The sequence below is a fragment of the Marmota flaviventris genome, chromosome 5 (assembly GCF_047511675.1).
Source record: "Marmota flaviventris isolate mMarFla1 chromosome 5, mMarFla1.hap1, whole genome shotgun sequence".
Taxonomy (NCBI): Eukaryota; Metazoa; Chordata; class Mammalia; order Rodentia; family Sciuridae; genus Marmota; species Marmota flaviventris.
The window spans coordinates 116226362-116241767 of NC_092502.1; positions in this window are offsets into that span (position 1 = coordinate 116226362).

The window sequence follows — 15406 nt, forward strand, 5'->3', positions numbered from 1 at the left end:
ACACAAAACCATTCTTCTACTCACTCCTACCCTCATCTCTACCCCACCATAGATGACTTCTTTTTAACCCTTCTTGGGGCTTCAAAATTCCAGGCTGTGCTACCCACATATGCACAGTTTTTTTTGTTGTTGTTTTTTTATCTTAATCTTTCTTTGCTACTCTTTCCTATACAGTCCATTTTCTCAAATGCTTTCCTTATTCTTCTCAGGTTCCAATAGTCTCCCTAATCGACTTTTTAATGCAATCACCTTAACCAGGTTGACCATCCTGGAGGATGTGCCCCTGATGTCCCATATTATGTACCTACATTCTACTAAGCACACAGACAGACACCTCTTTCACCCAGTTGATCTTACTTCTTTTTCTCAGGTATTATGGATCCTGTGTCACCACCCCAGTTGGATGCCCACTCTGCTGAATCCTAAATAATGGCTTTTGATAGATTCATTCAGGAAGAGAAGAGAAAATGAAAGAGAGAGAGAGAGAGAGAGAGAGAGAGAGAGAGAGAGAGAGAGAGAGAGAGAGAGATCTAACATGCATTGTTCACACTTGGTCAATTTTCTTCCTACATTTTATTCTTGGCAAGAGATAATAGGTTTTTTAAGGTCTTTGTGTCAAGACATATCATATGTATAATAAGATTTTAAATGCATAGTAAAATACAGCATATCATAATATAACTCAAATGCCACATAGTTGAAAAATGGTGAATTTCAGGATGAAAGCAATGACCAAATGATGGGTTTTAGCTAGCACTGGATTGGGAAAATTTACATGGAATATGACAAAGGTAACTGCATCCTTGAGGGCAACAAGGATGTTTTATCAGTGAAAGAAACTGAATTATGAAAATAATTTGTTTCATTGGCTTTGTTGTCAATATTATTGCTGATATTCTTGTTAAGATTTGAATTATATATTTCTAAGTAAACCTGGGTTCAAATAAGTTTTGTATATTTCTGTTTAGATGACTTAGGCAAGATTTTTTGATCATCTTGTAAATTAATCATATTATTTATACTGCAGATAATGAAACTTATTTTGTAGGACTCTTAAGATAATTCAATCATAGATTATCAAGTTCCTAGAATACTATAGACACTGAAGAAATAGCAGCTCCTTTCTTGCTCTCAGTACCCCATGCATTTTCTTATCTGATAGGAAAATTAAAATTTGGAAAACTCTTCATTTTAATAAATAATGCTTACTTAAGAAATGTCAATTCACTCTTTCTCTGTTGCAATTGTGATCTAAATAAATATTAAAAAGACAGATTCTCTGAGACTACCCAGATTGATAGTCAATCAAGAAGATTGTGACACTAATTAGGAAGAAAAGAACTCTAAACATTTGGTGAATAGTTAGTCTTTGTTCATGGCAAATTTTTTAAAGGACAAAATAAGATAACCAATTTTCCTACCTACCACTGTGCCTCCGCCATACTAATAACATTTCCAGAGACAAAAATTCTTATTTTTGATGTAGATAATTTTGTATGATTTTAACAATCAATAGCACAATATATGATTATTCTATATCTTGACTTTTTTATTTAACAATATATTATGGAAATAATTTCTTTTCATGACTACAAAGTACTGTATTTGTATGAATGTAGCAGAATCAGTTAATCATTCACTTCATGATTTAATTTAGGAAATTTCTACCCTAAATTAAACCATAGTTTCAGAATATATTTCCTTATATGTGCAGATTTTTCTCAGCAGTACAATTACATTAGTTTAAAATAGTTGGGCAAAAGAAGATGAACACAAATATTCTTGATACATGTTAGGAATTCTATCCAAAGAAGTTCTACTATTTTATTTTCCACCAGAGTTTTTGAGGGGAAAGGTTTCCACCCATGCCTAACTATGTCAAAGTTGTTTTTCTGTGCCACTCTTTTAAAACCTTGTGCTCCTCTTATTAGGTTGAATTATGACTATTTCCATAAGTCTTAGCCATTGGCACTGCCTTTCCCATAAACTTCCTGCTAACCTGCATGTTATTGTACACTGTTTTGCCATCAACTTATTGAGGTTGCTGATATATTAAGAAAAAATGATTTGTTTACTTATACTATGACTGAATAATTCTTTTTATATTGTTATTCTTTTGACATAACTTTTTCCTTCTATGTGAACACTTTTTCTTCAATATATTTTGTTTTGTATCATATTAGAAAAGCACCTACATTTTGCAACCATTTAAAAACAAAAAGTATCTCACATGTCTTCTAGTCATACAATCACACTTAGCTGGGAGGCTGAGAAGTAGTCTTTGTTCCAAGGGGCCATGTATCCATCTAAAATTTGGCAATTCTTTTATTAAAGAAGGAAGAGAATAGCCAACCAGCACCTAAAGTGTGTGTGTGTGTGTGTGTGTGTGTGCATATATGTGTGTGATTGTATATATGCATACACATGTGTATACATATATTTACATACAGTGTACACATATAACATGTAGAATATAAAAATACAATCAAATTTATATGAATTATTAGATCTCAAAAATACAATATGATTATTAAAGTTTTTCTTCATTTATAAAAGAGCTTCAGATAATATCACTCAGGTTTCCAGAACCTTATTTATAAATCAAGCAGAATTGGGGTGGGCTTGCTTGAAATATAACAGAGAATAAAGGGATCTGAAAATGATTTAATTTCTATGCCTTCCAATGGCTTTGGAATTTCCTTCCATAGCAGGTTAATGGATCCCTTCAGACATTGGCCTCATGGAAAAGGCCACCGGATGGGATCATCTGCTTCCCACACTTTAAACCACAGGGAGTAGTTTTGATTGCAGAGGCGATGTGTGGTAGAAAATGCAATATAAAAATTAATGAGCTAGGGGAGTGCTTATTTGGCAAGCACTTCCTGGGAAAACACTAATGATGTGAATCAAAACAATAATTTAAATCTTGTAATCTGGGAAATACCATGTTGAACTCTGCTACTTCTGTTAGGATATTAAAAGTTGAGTCCCAAAGCAAACTAGCTCCTATAACCCCAGAGCCTCATGTAGTTTCTTTTTGTCACTTGCAAATTGATTAACAACCCCTTACTATGTTGGCAATAGTCTTCCTCCATAAGGAAAATCTCCTTTTTAAGAGTTTTGGTGAAAGAAAGTGAGATTATAAGACACATTGACTCCTCGTGAACTCAGAGGGAGGTTGGAGAGTGGGAAAGAAGGAAAGGAAAGATAGCAAATTAAGAGACCATGTGAGCAGTTGACACCAAAGTTCCATGACTATTTTCTCTATGACATTCTCCTCTTTCTAATGACCTCAGAATAAACCTAAAGTCAAAAAAAAAAATGAAAAAAAATACCCAGCAGTAAGTCTCCCAAGGTCATTCTTTGAAAGTTTAAATCAGAAGTTCATTGGCTGAAATGACATTGTTTCATTGGGGAAAAGTTAGAGAAAACTGGGATTTTAGCCATTGCTCAGACCCATTAGATTCTAAGCATGCATGTATATTTCATGTCCTGAAAAGGTTGTAAGACTCTGGAAACATCCTGCAGCCAAAGGAGACTGCATGACCCTGCCTCTGTGCCACTGAATCACTCTCTAAGTGTGTCAGTCCTCTTTTAATACAGGTTCTCAAAGTTCTGTCCATCAGGAGTTTAGATCACCTCCATACCGGTTATCGAAACTATGTTCTCTTTATTCCTGCCCTCAGCACTTGTCCACACCAATTCTAATGCTTACATAATGTTATGCTAGTTTTCAAAAGTGTTTTGCAAAGAATGCATGGGGGTGGGATGGATGGGTCCTGGTGTGGTTGATTTCCCATTAACCCCTTATCACTTCTTTAAACACAATCTGAAAGAAGAGAAATACTGACTCCCTTTGTAAACATCCAAACCCGCATATTTCTAAATAAAGCCAGAAGGTCTGCTTGCAAGTACCAGTATAATGGGTCATGAACTGAATAGAGAAACATGAGGTAAAGTGGAACCAGTGAGCCCAGGATCTTCTCTAGAACCTGCTGGCAGAGCATGTTGTGTTCAACAGCATGTGAAATTGGGGACTTTTCTGGCTGCCATTGGAAGAAAGTCATCACATTCATTTCCTTGCGATCTATTCTCAATCAGTCCCCTGTGAGTTTTCATTCCTGGCGCTCTAAATGTGCTCCAAGTCTAATACAGAACCAATGATTTCTTTCTTTCATATTCGTCATCTTCTTTGATAATTCTATAGTCCTGACTCCATGATTGATTGCCTTGTGTCTTTTCTCACCTTAAAGAACATCTACTATAGTAATGTGCATAATATTAAGCTGAAAATTGTGATTAATTATTTTTTCTTTACATGAAAGTACAATAGGTAAGATTCTAAAATGAGGGTCCCAGGTAAGATAAAAATTTTCAAAAAGAAAATTTAGAAACAAGATAAATTGCCTAAAACCCATTGTTTGCATCAAGGATTTAAACCTGGTTGTTGAATATTAGAGAAGGATCCAAAGTGTCCTTTTCAGGAGAGAGATACTGTTTTTTTTTTTTTTTTTTTTTTGAGTCCAGTCTTTCCATAATGGGTGAACAGACTCAACAGAAAAAAAAAAGGTTAAAGAATTGCCTAATTGTTGATGCTAAGAACAGAACCAGATGAAGGATTCCCAATAGAGAAGAAAAAAAAAAAAAAAAAAAACTTCTCTAATTACCCCACCAAAGTCTTCACAAAATAAACATGGCTTAAACATCTTCTAAAACTAAATGTGTACTGAAAGTCATCATCCTAATATGATTTTTTTCTTCTCTTTTCTCTTTTTCTCCCTCACCTCCATGCAGAAGTGTCAGCCATTTCCATGTGCCAGCTGGGTAGGGGTGTGGAAATAGTAGCAGAAAAAGAAAGGAGTTGCCAAGCATATACCCTATTTTTTTCCATTGTAGCATTTCTTGTGGCACTAGTGATTGAACCCAGGGTGCTTTACCACTGAGCCTGGTCCTTTTTATTTTATTTTATTTGAATTTTGAGGCAAGTTCTCGATAAGTTGCTACTTGCTAAATTTCTGAGGCTGGCCTAGAACTTAACATCCTCCTGTGTCAGCCTCCCAAGTCACTGGGATTACAGGTATATGCCACAGTGCCAGGCCATTGTAACATTTCTTATCTACTGCAATGCTTAGCTAGAGGAAGGGGAAGATAGTGCTTTGCAAATTCCCACAATTTCTACATTGAAACAGTGTTCTGTGATACCAGAATAAATGGGGAAAAAATAGGATCTTGCCAATGAAAAGAATGTGCACAGTGGATCAAATTTAAATGAACAATGGGAGGCAAAATCTATGGAATGATCATATTCCACAAGTCATGTTTGTTCAGTACACTAGGGCACACATATTTAATAAAGACAATTTAGAAAATACAGATAAACCAAAAAACTAAACTTACATTTCACCATTGTTGGTTAATTAACACAATACTGCTATATATCTAATATATCTATATAATATGTATACATACTCACATACCCAAACTATCCATACTGTTGTATAATGTGCTTTTTCCTTAATAATATGACATGAATATATCCCCAAATCTCCAAAAACTGGACTAGCTGATACTTAAACCTATCACAACATTTTTATTTTCATTGAATTATTTGTTAAATTGTTGTCTTTCACTTTGGTATACAGAGTTATAAAATGACTACGTAATAATTCTCAGCCTTGTATAATCTCCTCTCTGTGGGTAGAATTTGTGAATATGTTGAGATATCTCTACTATGATTATGTTGCACTATAATGCAAAATTAGATTATCCAAGTGGGTCTAATCTAATGACATTTGCCGTTTAAACAGAGTTTTCTCTGTCAAATGGCAGAAGTGAATGTCAGATTTCAATTATAAATATTCAGCATGCTGTGACTGGCTTAAAGGTAGAGGGGACCTCCTGACAGGGAACCTGGGAAACCTCCTAGGTCTAGGCTGACAACCACAAGAAAACAAGAATCTAATCCTATGGCCTCAAGGAATGGAATTTTTCTAATGATTTGAATACTCTCTTGAGCAGATTCTTTCCTAGATCCTCTGAATAAGTTAGTAGACTGGACAACACCAGGATTTTTGCTTTTTAAGACCCTAAACAGAGAACTCAGTTGTAACCTGCCTAGATTTCTGACCTACATAACTGTGAGAAAACAAATAGGTATTGTTTCAAACTACTAATTGCTTTGTTGTTTCCTGCCCAGCAATAGAAAAATGGTGGCAATGATGTCCTGGAACATTCAGCCTGACCCTGCCCTGGACAAATGGGGACGAAGCCATGATACATGTGAGAGGCAGCTAAGGAAGAAGAGCCTGTGATAATGACCTCATGATGACCGTAAATTAGGTCTGAGCTCATAAATTCTCTGTGTGAGATCCAAGTCAGTTTTAAAAATTAGCCTCATAAAAAATAGAAAGCAAGGTTGCATTTATTCCTCATCTAAGGTTGCTGTTAGGTAAATAAATGGAGAGTAACAGTAGCTTGGGGAAAATTTTTCAGCCCCAGAATGCCAATTTCAAGATGCATTAGGTGTAGAAATAGCAAAATTTGGTGCCTTTTTGTTGGCTTGCTTACAGCACTCTTTTTGAAGGAAATAAGAGAATTATAAAATATATAAAATGGTATGATTATTTTAATTATGTCTACAATGCTTAAACACATTTTACTTGAGTGATTTAACTGGGGAAAGTTGTTAAGCATTGTTCAATTATGTCTTTATGCTTTTCTCATATATAAATCTTTATTTTAAATAATTTATGTTCAACTACAATTCAAGAGCACCCAGATGTAATTTGTTTATTAATTTTTGCATTGCTAATTTCCAAGGGATGTAGGACAGTTTCACTCTGATTTTTCAGAAATCTCAGTGAATACTCCATTTTATCTGAAACTGGGAAACACAAGAAAAGAAGAAATCTAAATCAAAACATTTCCCAAACCCACTTGAATCAAAGTGTGAAATATGATATATCAAGAACTATGTAATGTTTTGAACAACCAACAATAAAAATTTAAAAAAAAAGAAATCAAATTAACCATTAAAACTGAACAGTGTAACAACTTGAATTTCTAGGGAGAATGTTTTTGCTTTTTATCTAGTACTTGGATTTCATTTATAAAAAGTCCTGCTTTAAACTATAGATAGCAATGAACACAACTAAAATAAAAAATATTTTAAAAATGCAACTGGTATGATGCCTTGATTGCCTACATTGATTTTCCTGTATGGTTTAAATTTGTAATTATATTAAGTAAAAAATTCAGGATAGAGTTAGAAATAGATATGCTATTTCAAATCTAAGAGCTACACAGAAAAACTTTATATTGTCAGGTTCTGGCAAAACATAGTGAGAATTCAAAAGGTATGAAAATAGATATTTACTGGTAGCTGAATAAGAATGCATCTCTATGCATATTGTTTCCCTCTAATGTGGTCTTGGGGTCTCTCACTCTTTGGAGAAGGACTATCAACTCTAGCTCTGCCTTATGGAATTTAGTCATGAGTTTACACAAGGTATTTTTTTAATCCTTCTGTATAGCCTAATGCCTAAGAATAATAGTCTTAACCTGATGCCTAAGTGTCTGACCCCTGACCCAAGTGTCCCCATCACAAAAAGCTTGTTTATATTGGCAGATGTCCTATGTCTTTACTCTGCCCTGTATCCAGTTTATTCCTGCCATGACAGCTATTCTCTAGAAGTACCCTACCAGGAAAGAAGTTACATTCAGAAATTATTAGTCAGTTGAGACACACAGGAGACAACACAGGATATAATAGAAGCAGTATGCTTTGCAAGGTCGAGGGGAAGTAGGAGCCAGGAGGGCCATGTATGCTCAACCAGTGGATGGGGAGCAAGAGAGAAACCAAGGGACTGTGGCCAAAACCTTCTGAGGACCTGGGCATTACCAAGCAGGTTTCCAATGAGGAGTTCTAATTAATGTCTTTATAGCAAGCCAATGCAAGTTATGTGGGGCCACAGTGAGAGAGAGAACTGCTACTGATGTAGGACAGAAGAGGCTCGACACCTGAGGAATTTTCAGGAAGCAGATTTATTGATTGCAGGGTCCAGAGGGGCTATCACCTATAAGATTCTCTGGATGAAGTCTAGAAATTCTTCAAACTTTATACCTGGTGGGAAGAGAGGCTTGGAGGTTTACATTTTTGCAGAAGTCTACATAAAAGTAATTTTTTTTCTTTGAGTTCTCAGAAAGTGATTTTGGCTATTTTTTAGAACAGTCAGAGGTTTGACACATATTACCACAAAAGCAGGAGTAATATCAGCAAGTCTGCGGTTAAACTCAGTTCTTGAAAGACAGAGAAACAGGAAATAGGAAGTTCTAACCACCTCAAATTTTTTGTAGAAATCTTTGCTGATATTCTGTTATGAAGAAAAATTATGGTGAGGATCTTTTGAGTGGGAGTATCTGCTTCACTACAACATATTTACACAGTGTATGTGGGGGTGGGATCACTGAGGTGCGTCAAGTAGATTGTTTCTACATGTTCCATAGGAAGGTGGTCACAAGGAGGTGGTAGCCTAATGCAGACGTCCAGTTCTACCCAATTGAAGAACTAGGAGGAGACAGAGAACTAAACCTGTGTCAAAGAGGCTATGCCCTGCTCTGGTATAAGAAGTAAAACCTAAATTCAGAATGGATGCCAAGGCAACACAGAATTAAGGTGATTCACTATAGAGTGCTTTGATTTTTATACTTAACTGGTAATGAATGACCTATCCTTTTACAGCAAGGAAAAATGTCTACTGAATAACAAATATGTGTGAGATATTTTACTGCATAGTATAGTATAATTTTTAAAAGTCACTTTCAGCAGGAAGGTATTATTAGTTACATTTCAAAGGAAATGGATATGAGACTGAGAGACACTAAATTATTTGTTCAGTGTCTGGGAAAGAAGTTATTTTCCTTCCTTGTCACATTTGCACAAAAGAGACTTCCCTCTGCTTCCATGAAGGAAGGATGTGGGCTGAAAGCCCCTGGCCTGTTGGTTCCCTGACTTTCCTCCAGGGTGACACATCAGGGACTCTGTAAGAAACGCTGCAGTCTGGCTCCCACCTCCAGAAATTCTTAGTTAAACTGGGGTACATCCTGAACACCAGAATTCAGGACATGAGGATCTTTAAAATCTCCCTAGGTGATTCTGCCACAAAGCTAGGGAACAGCTATGCTTCCAACCTTGCCCTTCATTCCTAGCTAATAGGAATGTTGATAGCCTGATATCGACTGGGTAGGTAAAAGAAATTGGCTCCCTCTTTATTGACTTATTGTTTCACCATTTGCCTCAAGGATTTTAAGGACATCTAGGCTCAATGCAGACTGGTATACTGCAGGTTCTGCTCCAGCTAGGTCTTTGTTCCCCCATGTCTAGTTTTTTAAGCCAACACTGAATAGGTAATCAGGCAAGTCTTGCTTATAGACTTAGCTGCCTTAAAATTGTTGTTGTAATTCGTAAATACAAACCTAATCCTCCCCCATCCATAGTTTTATAGGTTATTAAGCACTACTTAATTTATATACAAAGCTGATTTTAAAAACATGTATACTTGATGTATTTCATCTTTTTATATAAATGCCATATTTCCTATTTCTTAGAAACAATGAGGAAAGAATAAACTATAGGCTCCCCAAACTTGCAGTATCCAGATAACTAAGTGAACATCAAACCTTAAAATTAACCTTAAAGATATTCAAAGAAAATTACCAAACTAAGGCCAAAGATCTTACATGGCTATGAAAATAAACTCTAGCAGCAATGTATTATGTGAATATCTTCAGTTACTATTTGCAAGCTCAAATGCAGGTAGAAAATAGGCTAGCAATGGATTCTAGGGGAAATGCAGTTATTAAGACCTGGGTAGAACTCTTCCAAAATAGGAAAGAGAAGAGAAAAAGGAGAGGGGAGAAGAGAAAGAGGAGAAGAAAGAGAAAATAAATAAGTTCTTGCTTAATAGTTATTAGCAGATGTACATTTTATTATGATTTTTAGTCACATAAATGCCAACTGATGAGGCTTGAATCTTCAGATGGTTAGTGCCAGGATAGAAGCCTGCACTACATCAATTTCGAAAACTTGCCTGTATCATTTTGAACTACAGGGTGAAGGAGAAAACTGTAGAAAGCATAGTTGCAGGTATTCATGAACTTTTGAAGTTATCTCTGCATTATGTACTCTACAGTTAGTCCTAGACTCTTCGTTGTAAAGGCTCTGTTGAGCTTAGTGATCATAACTGTGGGTTCAACTCATAATGAAATGATCTATTTCACCAAAGAAAAAAAGAAAGACATTGAGGAAGATAATACATTTTGCTACATTTGGAATATAGACTCTTTAAACATTGGTGGTAAAAATAATAATAATTAAATTATTTTCTAATAATGTCCAAAAGCATAAAGGGGACTTAAAACAGACTTGCATCTGTGACATTCTGTCACTAGAAATAAAATGTACTGAAAAACTAAAGGAGAAATAAGATGAATTTTAAAGAAAACTTATGTTTTGGGATTATTTTTAAAGGTGGATTAAAGTTTGTAGTCTGAATTAGAATGATGAAGATGCACAGGTTGAGCTGGAAAATAGGAGGGATTCAAACCAAAGGATGATTGGGATCTGAAAGGACCAAAGGTTGGGTATACAAGGGAGTATTTATTATACATATATGCACACATCTTTTTGTTCATAGTGATCTTACCAGAAAATGAGGTAACATTTTAGTTTTGCCTTGCTTAGGAATAATGGCTAAGGACAAATATACTCTAACAAAAAGATGAAAACATAGAAAAGCAAACTTGAATAACTCCTAAACAAGCAAACCACTAAAAGCAAACTTCCAGGGTAGTTTATAAAAGTAATTCACAGAAAAATCATTGAAAACTTACATACTACTTAGTATAATAATAAGGAAGACTGAGAAGTGAGCAGATACTTCCCCCATGTCTAGTTTTCTAAGCCAACACTGAATAGGTAAATCAGGCAAGTCTTGCTTATAGTCTTGGCTGCCTTAAAATTTACTAATGTTGGAACTAGTAAATACAAACCCAATCCCCCCCCCAAAAAAAAATCCATATTTTTATGGGTTATTAAGCACTACATAATTTACATAGAAAGCTGATTTTTTTAAAAGTCTACTTGAATTTCATCTTTTAATATAAATGCCATATTTCCTATTTCCTAGAAGCAATGAGGAAAGAATAAACTATGGGCACCCCATAGTTTCAAGGTTGGGTAGTTACTATACTGGGTTGCCACTGTGGCACTTGCTATGAGAGAATGTATCTAGAAACTTTTAGTGGTGGGTCCCTAACAAAAGATACAGTGACAGGGTACCAGAGGAGTGTCATGTATGAAAATATAGCAAGGCCAAGCACCTATCACATATTACACTTAGGATTCAACCTAGAATTATTTTTATTACTCAGAGGGGTGAAGGCATGAGACATTTGATTGAAAGGTGATTTGCTCATTATTGTATATAGAATACAACAAAATCTCCACAAGTTTCTTGGGAATATAAACTCTGGATCCAAGAGAGAAAGAGACATGATGTAGACAAAATGGTCCTTGAAAATGTTTGCCCTGAATGTTACAGACAAAAACATGGATTAACCCAAGGAGAATGTTAAATTTATATAAAGCAACTGAGCTTACTTGACAGATGTTAAGGAAACAATAGAAAAAAATAACCAGACGGCCTTCAACTCTAAGAATATAATATGACAAAAAGTGAATTTCTGTTTGCAACTGAGGTGGCTGACATCACAATCCTCAAAAATTCAAATTTCTAAGAAAAGGCAATGTTTTGGAAGAATTACTTGATATAGGACATATTAATAATCTTTCCTGGTTGACTGCAGGCAAGGAAGTGATAGTTTTGAAACTTCCACAGAGCTTCAGATCAAGATTCATGGAGGATGAGTCTCCAGCTGACAGAGATGTTCTAGACCCAAAGTAGAACTCAAATGTTTCTTGGCATGTTTTAGGGAAGATAATATATCTGTAAAAATGTCCAGGCTTTTTAAACTTACAATTGCATGGCAGGGGTGGGTGGGCAGGCAAAAGACTGATTTGTGATATCTAATCATTTACATTTTATGTCTTCCTCATCAACACCTATAATATAAAGAGTTACAGTTAGTAAAGAACACTTATACACACAAAAGCATAGGTACCATTGACTATCCTTCTGATGAAATTCCTATTCTTCCTCATGAGGAAGCCACATGTCTGTTAGAAATTTCTCCAGATTGTTTCTCTTATCTGGGTAGTGAATACTTAGTTAAGGCAGGTAATGAATACCTAGTTAAGCTTAACCATCTCCACTGTAAGCTGCCTTCTAAGCTGGTATTAATTTTTTAATAGATGTTTGGCTCAAACTATAGAGAATATCTAATACCTCTGCCGGAAATAGCAAACATCACCCTTGAATGATACAAAGTGAAAAGCAAACTTATTGCTATGGCTCAGAGCCTAAAATGGTCTTTTAACTTCTGTTAACTATCCACAGTTCACCAAATACCAAAATAGAAAGAACTTCATTTTACTTCTGCCTGCAGAAATGACTTGATTTCATATAGCATCTCAAATTCAGATGCCTTTAAAATGCCCTTTATCCCTCTTACCACACCTGTGTCTCTCACATTCAGGTTTCCCCCCATTTGGGCAAATAAATTTAATTGTATCTAGTCTAGAGTTTTCCTAAGCACATAACCACCCATATATTCTGATACACCTACATTTTAGCATCAAACACCCATTTCACTTTACCCTTTTAGGAGGTTGGTAGCTTAAAAAATTCTGTTTTACCATTGCAAACTCATTTTTTCATAGACCCCACTTATGACTAAAATGTCTTTAAAACTTTTAATCAAATTGGCTCCTCAGTTAATTCAATATCTGTCAGTGGCTAGGCAGTTTTGCTAAAATACTGAAAATGAATTGGGGCTACAGAGACACAACTGCAGAGAAATTTGGGAATAGGGATAGATTTCTTAAAGGGCTAGATTTTTGTACTCTTACTTAACCAAATTAAAAAGACATTTTATGCCTGTTGCAAGCTAAGCAGGCTTTCTCATTTAATTCCCAATATCTGCATTATTTCACAATGGGTGCCAGATCTTAACTAATTAAACTTAGATTACCTTCAAGAGCACAAGTGCTCCAGAGCAGGTTCTGAGCCTGAAGGCTATGAATTGCCACATCTTTACTACCAATCTCAACTAAGATTCAGTAGCAATTCAGTAGCAATAAATGGGTAAAAAGATCAGTTACTGAAAGCAAAAGTATTATTCCCTGTGAAATTAATTACTCCACCCATATAATTAGTTATCCCTGCCAAATGTTATAGGCTTTATCTTGAGGCCTGAGACTTAGCAATGCAGAGAAATGCAGACATGGCTCTGAAATTTCCCTTTGGACTTGATTTAAAATACATCAGTGCCAAACTTTATGAGAGTTAGTACTTAGTCCAAATGCATCAAATTTAATTCCTTCCTTTGCCCACTTATACTACAGGTGTGATAATAACAAAAATGCAAGCATCAGTAAAGCAAAGGAAAAATGGAAGGCTTGATTCATCTTCAAATTGGAAAAACGGTCCTAAAATAATGAAGATTGAACCAAACTTCAGATGGCTTCGCTGGGCTAATCCATGTGCTCTGAATGTGCACTATTCCTTGTCAGGATATTAATATGGAATATGCAAGTAATAAGTATGGAGGACTTTAATTTTTTTTCAAAACCTAATGTGATAGCCTCTCCAAGAAACAGTGCTGGGAAAACTGGAAATGCATGCGTAGTAGAATGAAATTTAACCCCTATTTCTTACCTTGCACAAAGCTCAACTAAGTGTAGATCTTGAAATTAGACCAGAAACCTTGAACATACTAGAAGAAAATGTAAGACCAACACTCCAACATATCAGCTCAGGAACAGACTTCCTTAAGTAGACTCCTGAAGCACAAGATGTAAAATCAAGATTCAAAAAATGGTAGGGCATTAAACTAAAAAGCTTCTTCATAGCATGCTGAGAGCCACGGCTGAGTCTGTATGGCCCCTGGCATTTTCCCAACAGTATTGATTGACAGGCGAGGCATTACTATCCGCCTCTGCCGCAACTTTTGAGTTCTCACACTATTTTGGAGTTCTCGTGGGGATTTCTGGGGATTCCCCGAGAGTTTCCATTGGTTGGGGAAGTGCAGGAGGAGGGATTTCCGGGAGATATATTTCCGGCTGGGGGTTCCTGGACAAGCCTCGTGGCGCGTTCGGAAGGATTCCCCCGGAGCTGTGTGAAGTGTTTTCCTACAGTTTAAAAATAAAGTTTGTTCCTGCTTCAGTGGCTCGTGATTTGTGCCCAGCCAGACTGCGGCATTTGGTGGCCCGTACGGGGAACGTCTGAAGCTTCGGGGTAAGTGAAATTGCTTGCCCCTAAGGGAAGGCGAGAGAATGGGTGACCATTTTAAAAAACAATGTGTTCTTGTTTTGATTTGTTTTGTGTTTGTTTCAAGCTGCCTATCCCTAGAATTTTCTCAGGCAGATTGGGAAAAATGGTTGGCTCAAGGTTTGAAGTTGTTCGCCCCTGAGGAAGAGATAGAAATAGACCACAAATGCACATATCAAGAAAATAGGAAAATTGATACAACGATTTTTTGTTCCGTTTTTGTTTCATTCTGTTTCGGTTTTGTTTTGTGTTATCTTATTGGGTTGCGTTATCTTTATAACAGATTAGAAATTAGTAAAAAACAAACTGAAAGAGTGTTAAGTAAATTGTTAGAGGTTCAGACCATGGAGAAAGACATTTTAGATCAAGCAAAAGAGAAGGTCTCTCAAGCTAGTCAGACAGAGGAAGAAAATTTAAAGGAAGAAAGCTTAGAGGAGAAACAGCTATTAGGGAAAATGCCAGGGGCCATACAGACTCAGCCGTGGCTCTCAGCAATAGCAAAAGAAATAATCAAGGGGCTGGGGCAGTAGCTCACTTGCCTTGCATGTGTGAGGCACTGGGTTCTATCCTCAGCACCACATAAAAATAAACAAATAAAACAAAGGCATGCTGTCCATCTACAACTACAAAAAAAAACTTTTTTAAAAAAGAAATAATAAATAATATGAATAGAGAGCCTACAGAATGAGAGACTATCTTTACTACCTGCACCTCTGATAGAGCAATCAGTCTCCAGCTATACAAAGAATTCAAAAAAAGATATATGAAAAAATGTTCAACATGTCTAGCAGTTGGAGAAATGCTAATTAAAACTATACTGAGATTCATCTCACTCCAATTAGAATGGCAATTATCAAGAATACAAGTAACAATAAATGTTGGTGAGGATTTGGGGTAAAAGTTCACTCATACATTGCTGGTGGGATTGCAAATTGGTATAACCCCTCTGGAAAGCTGTA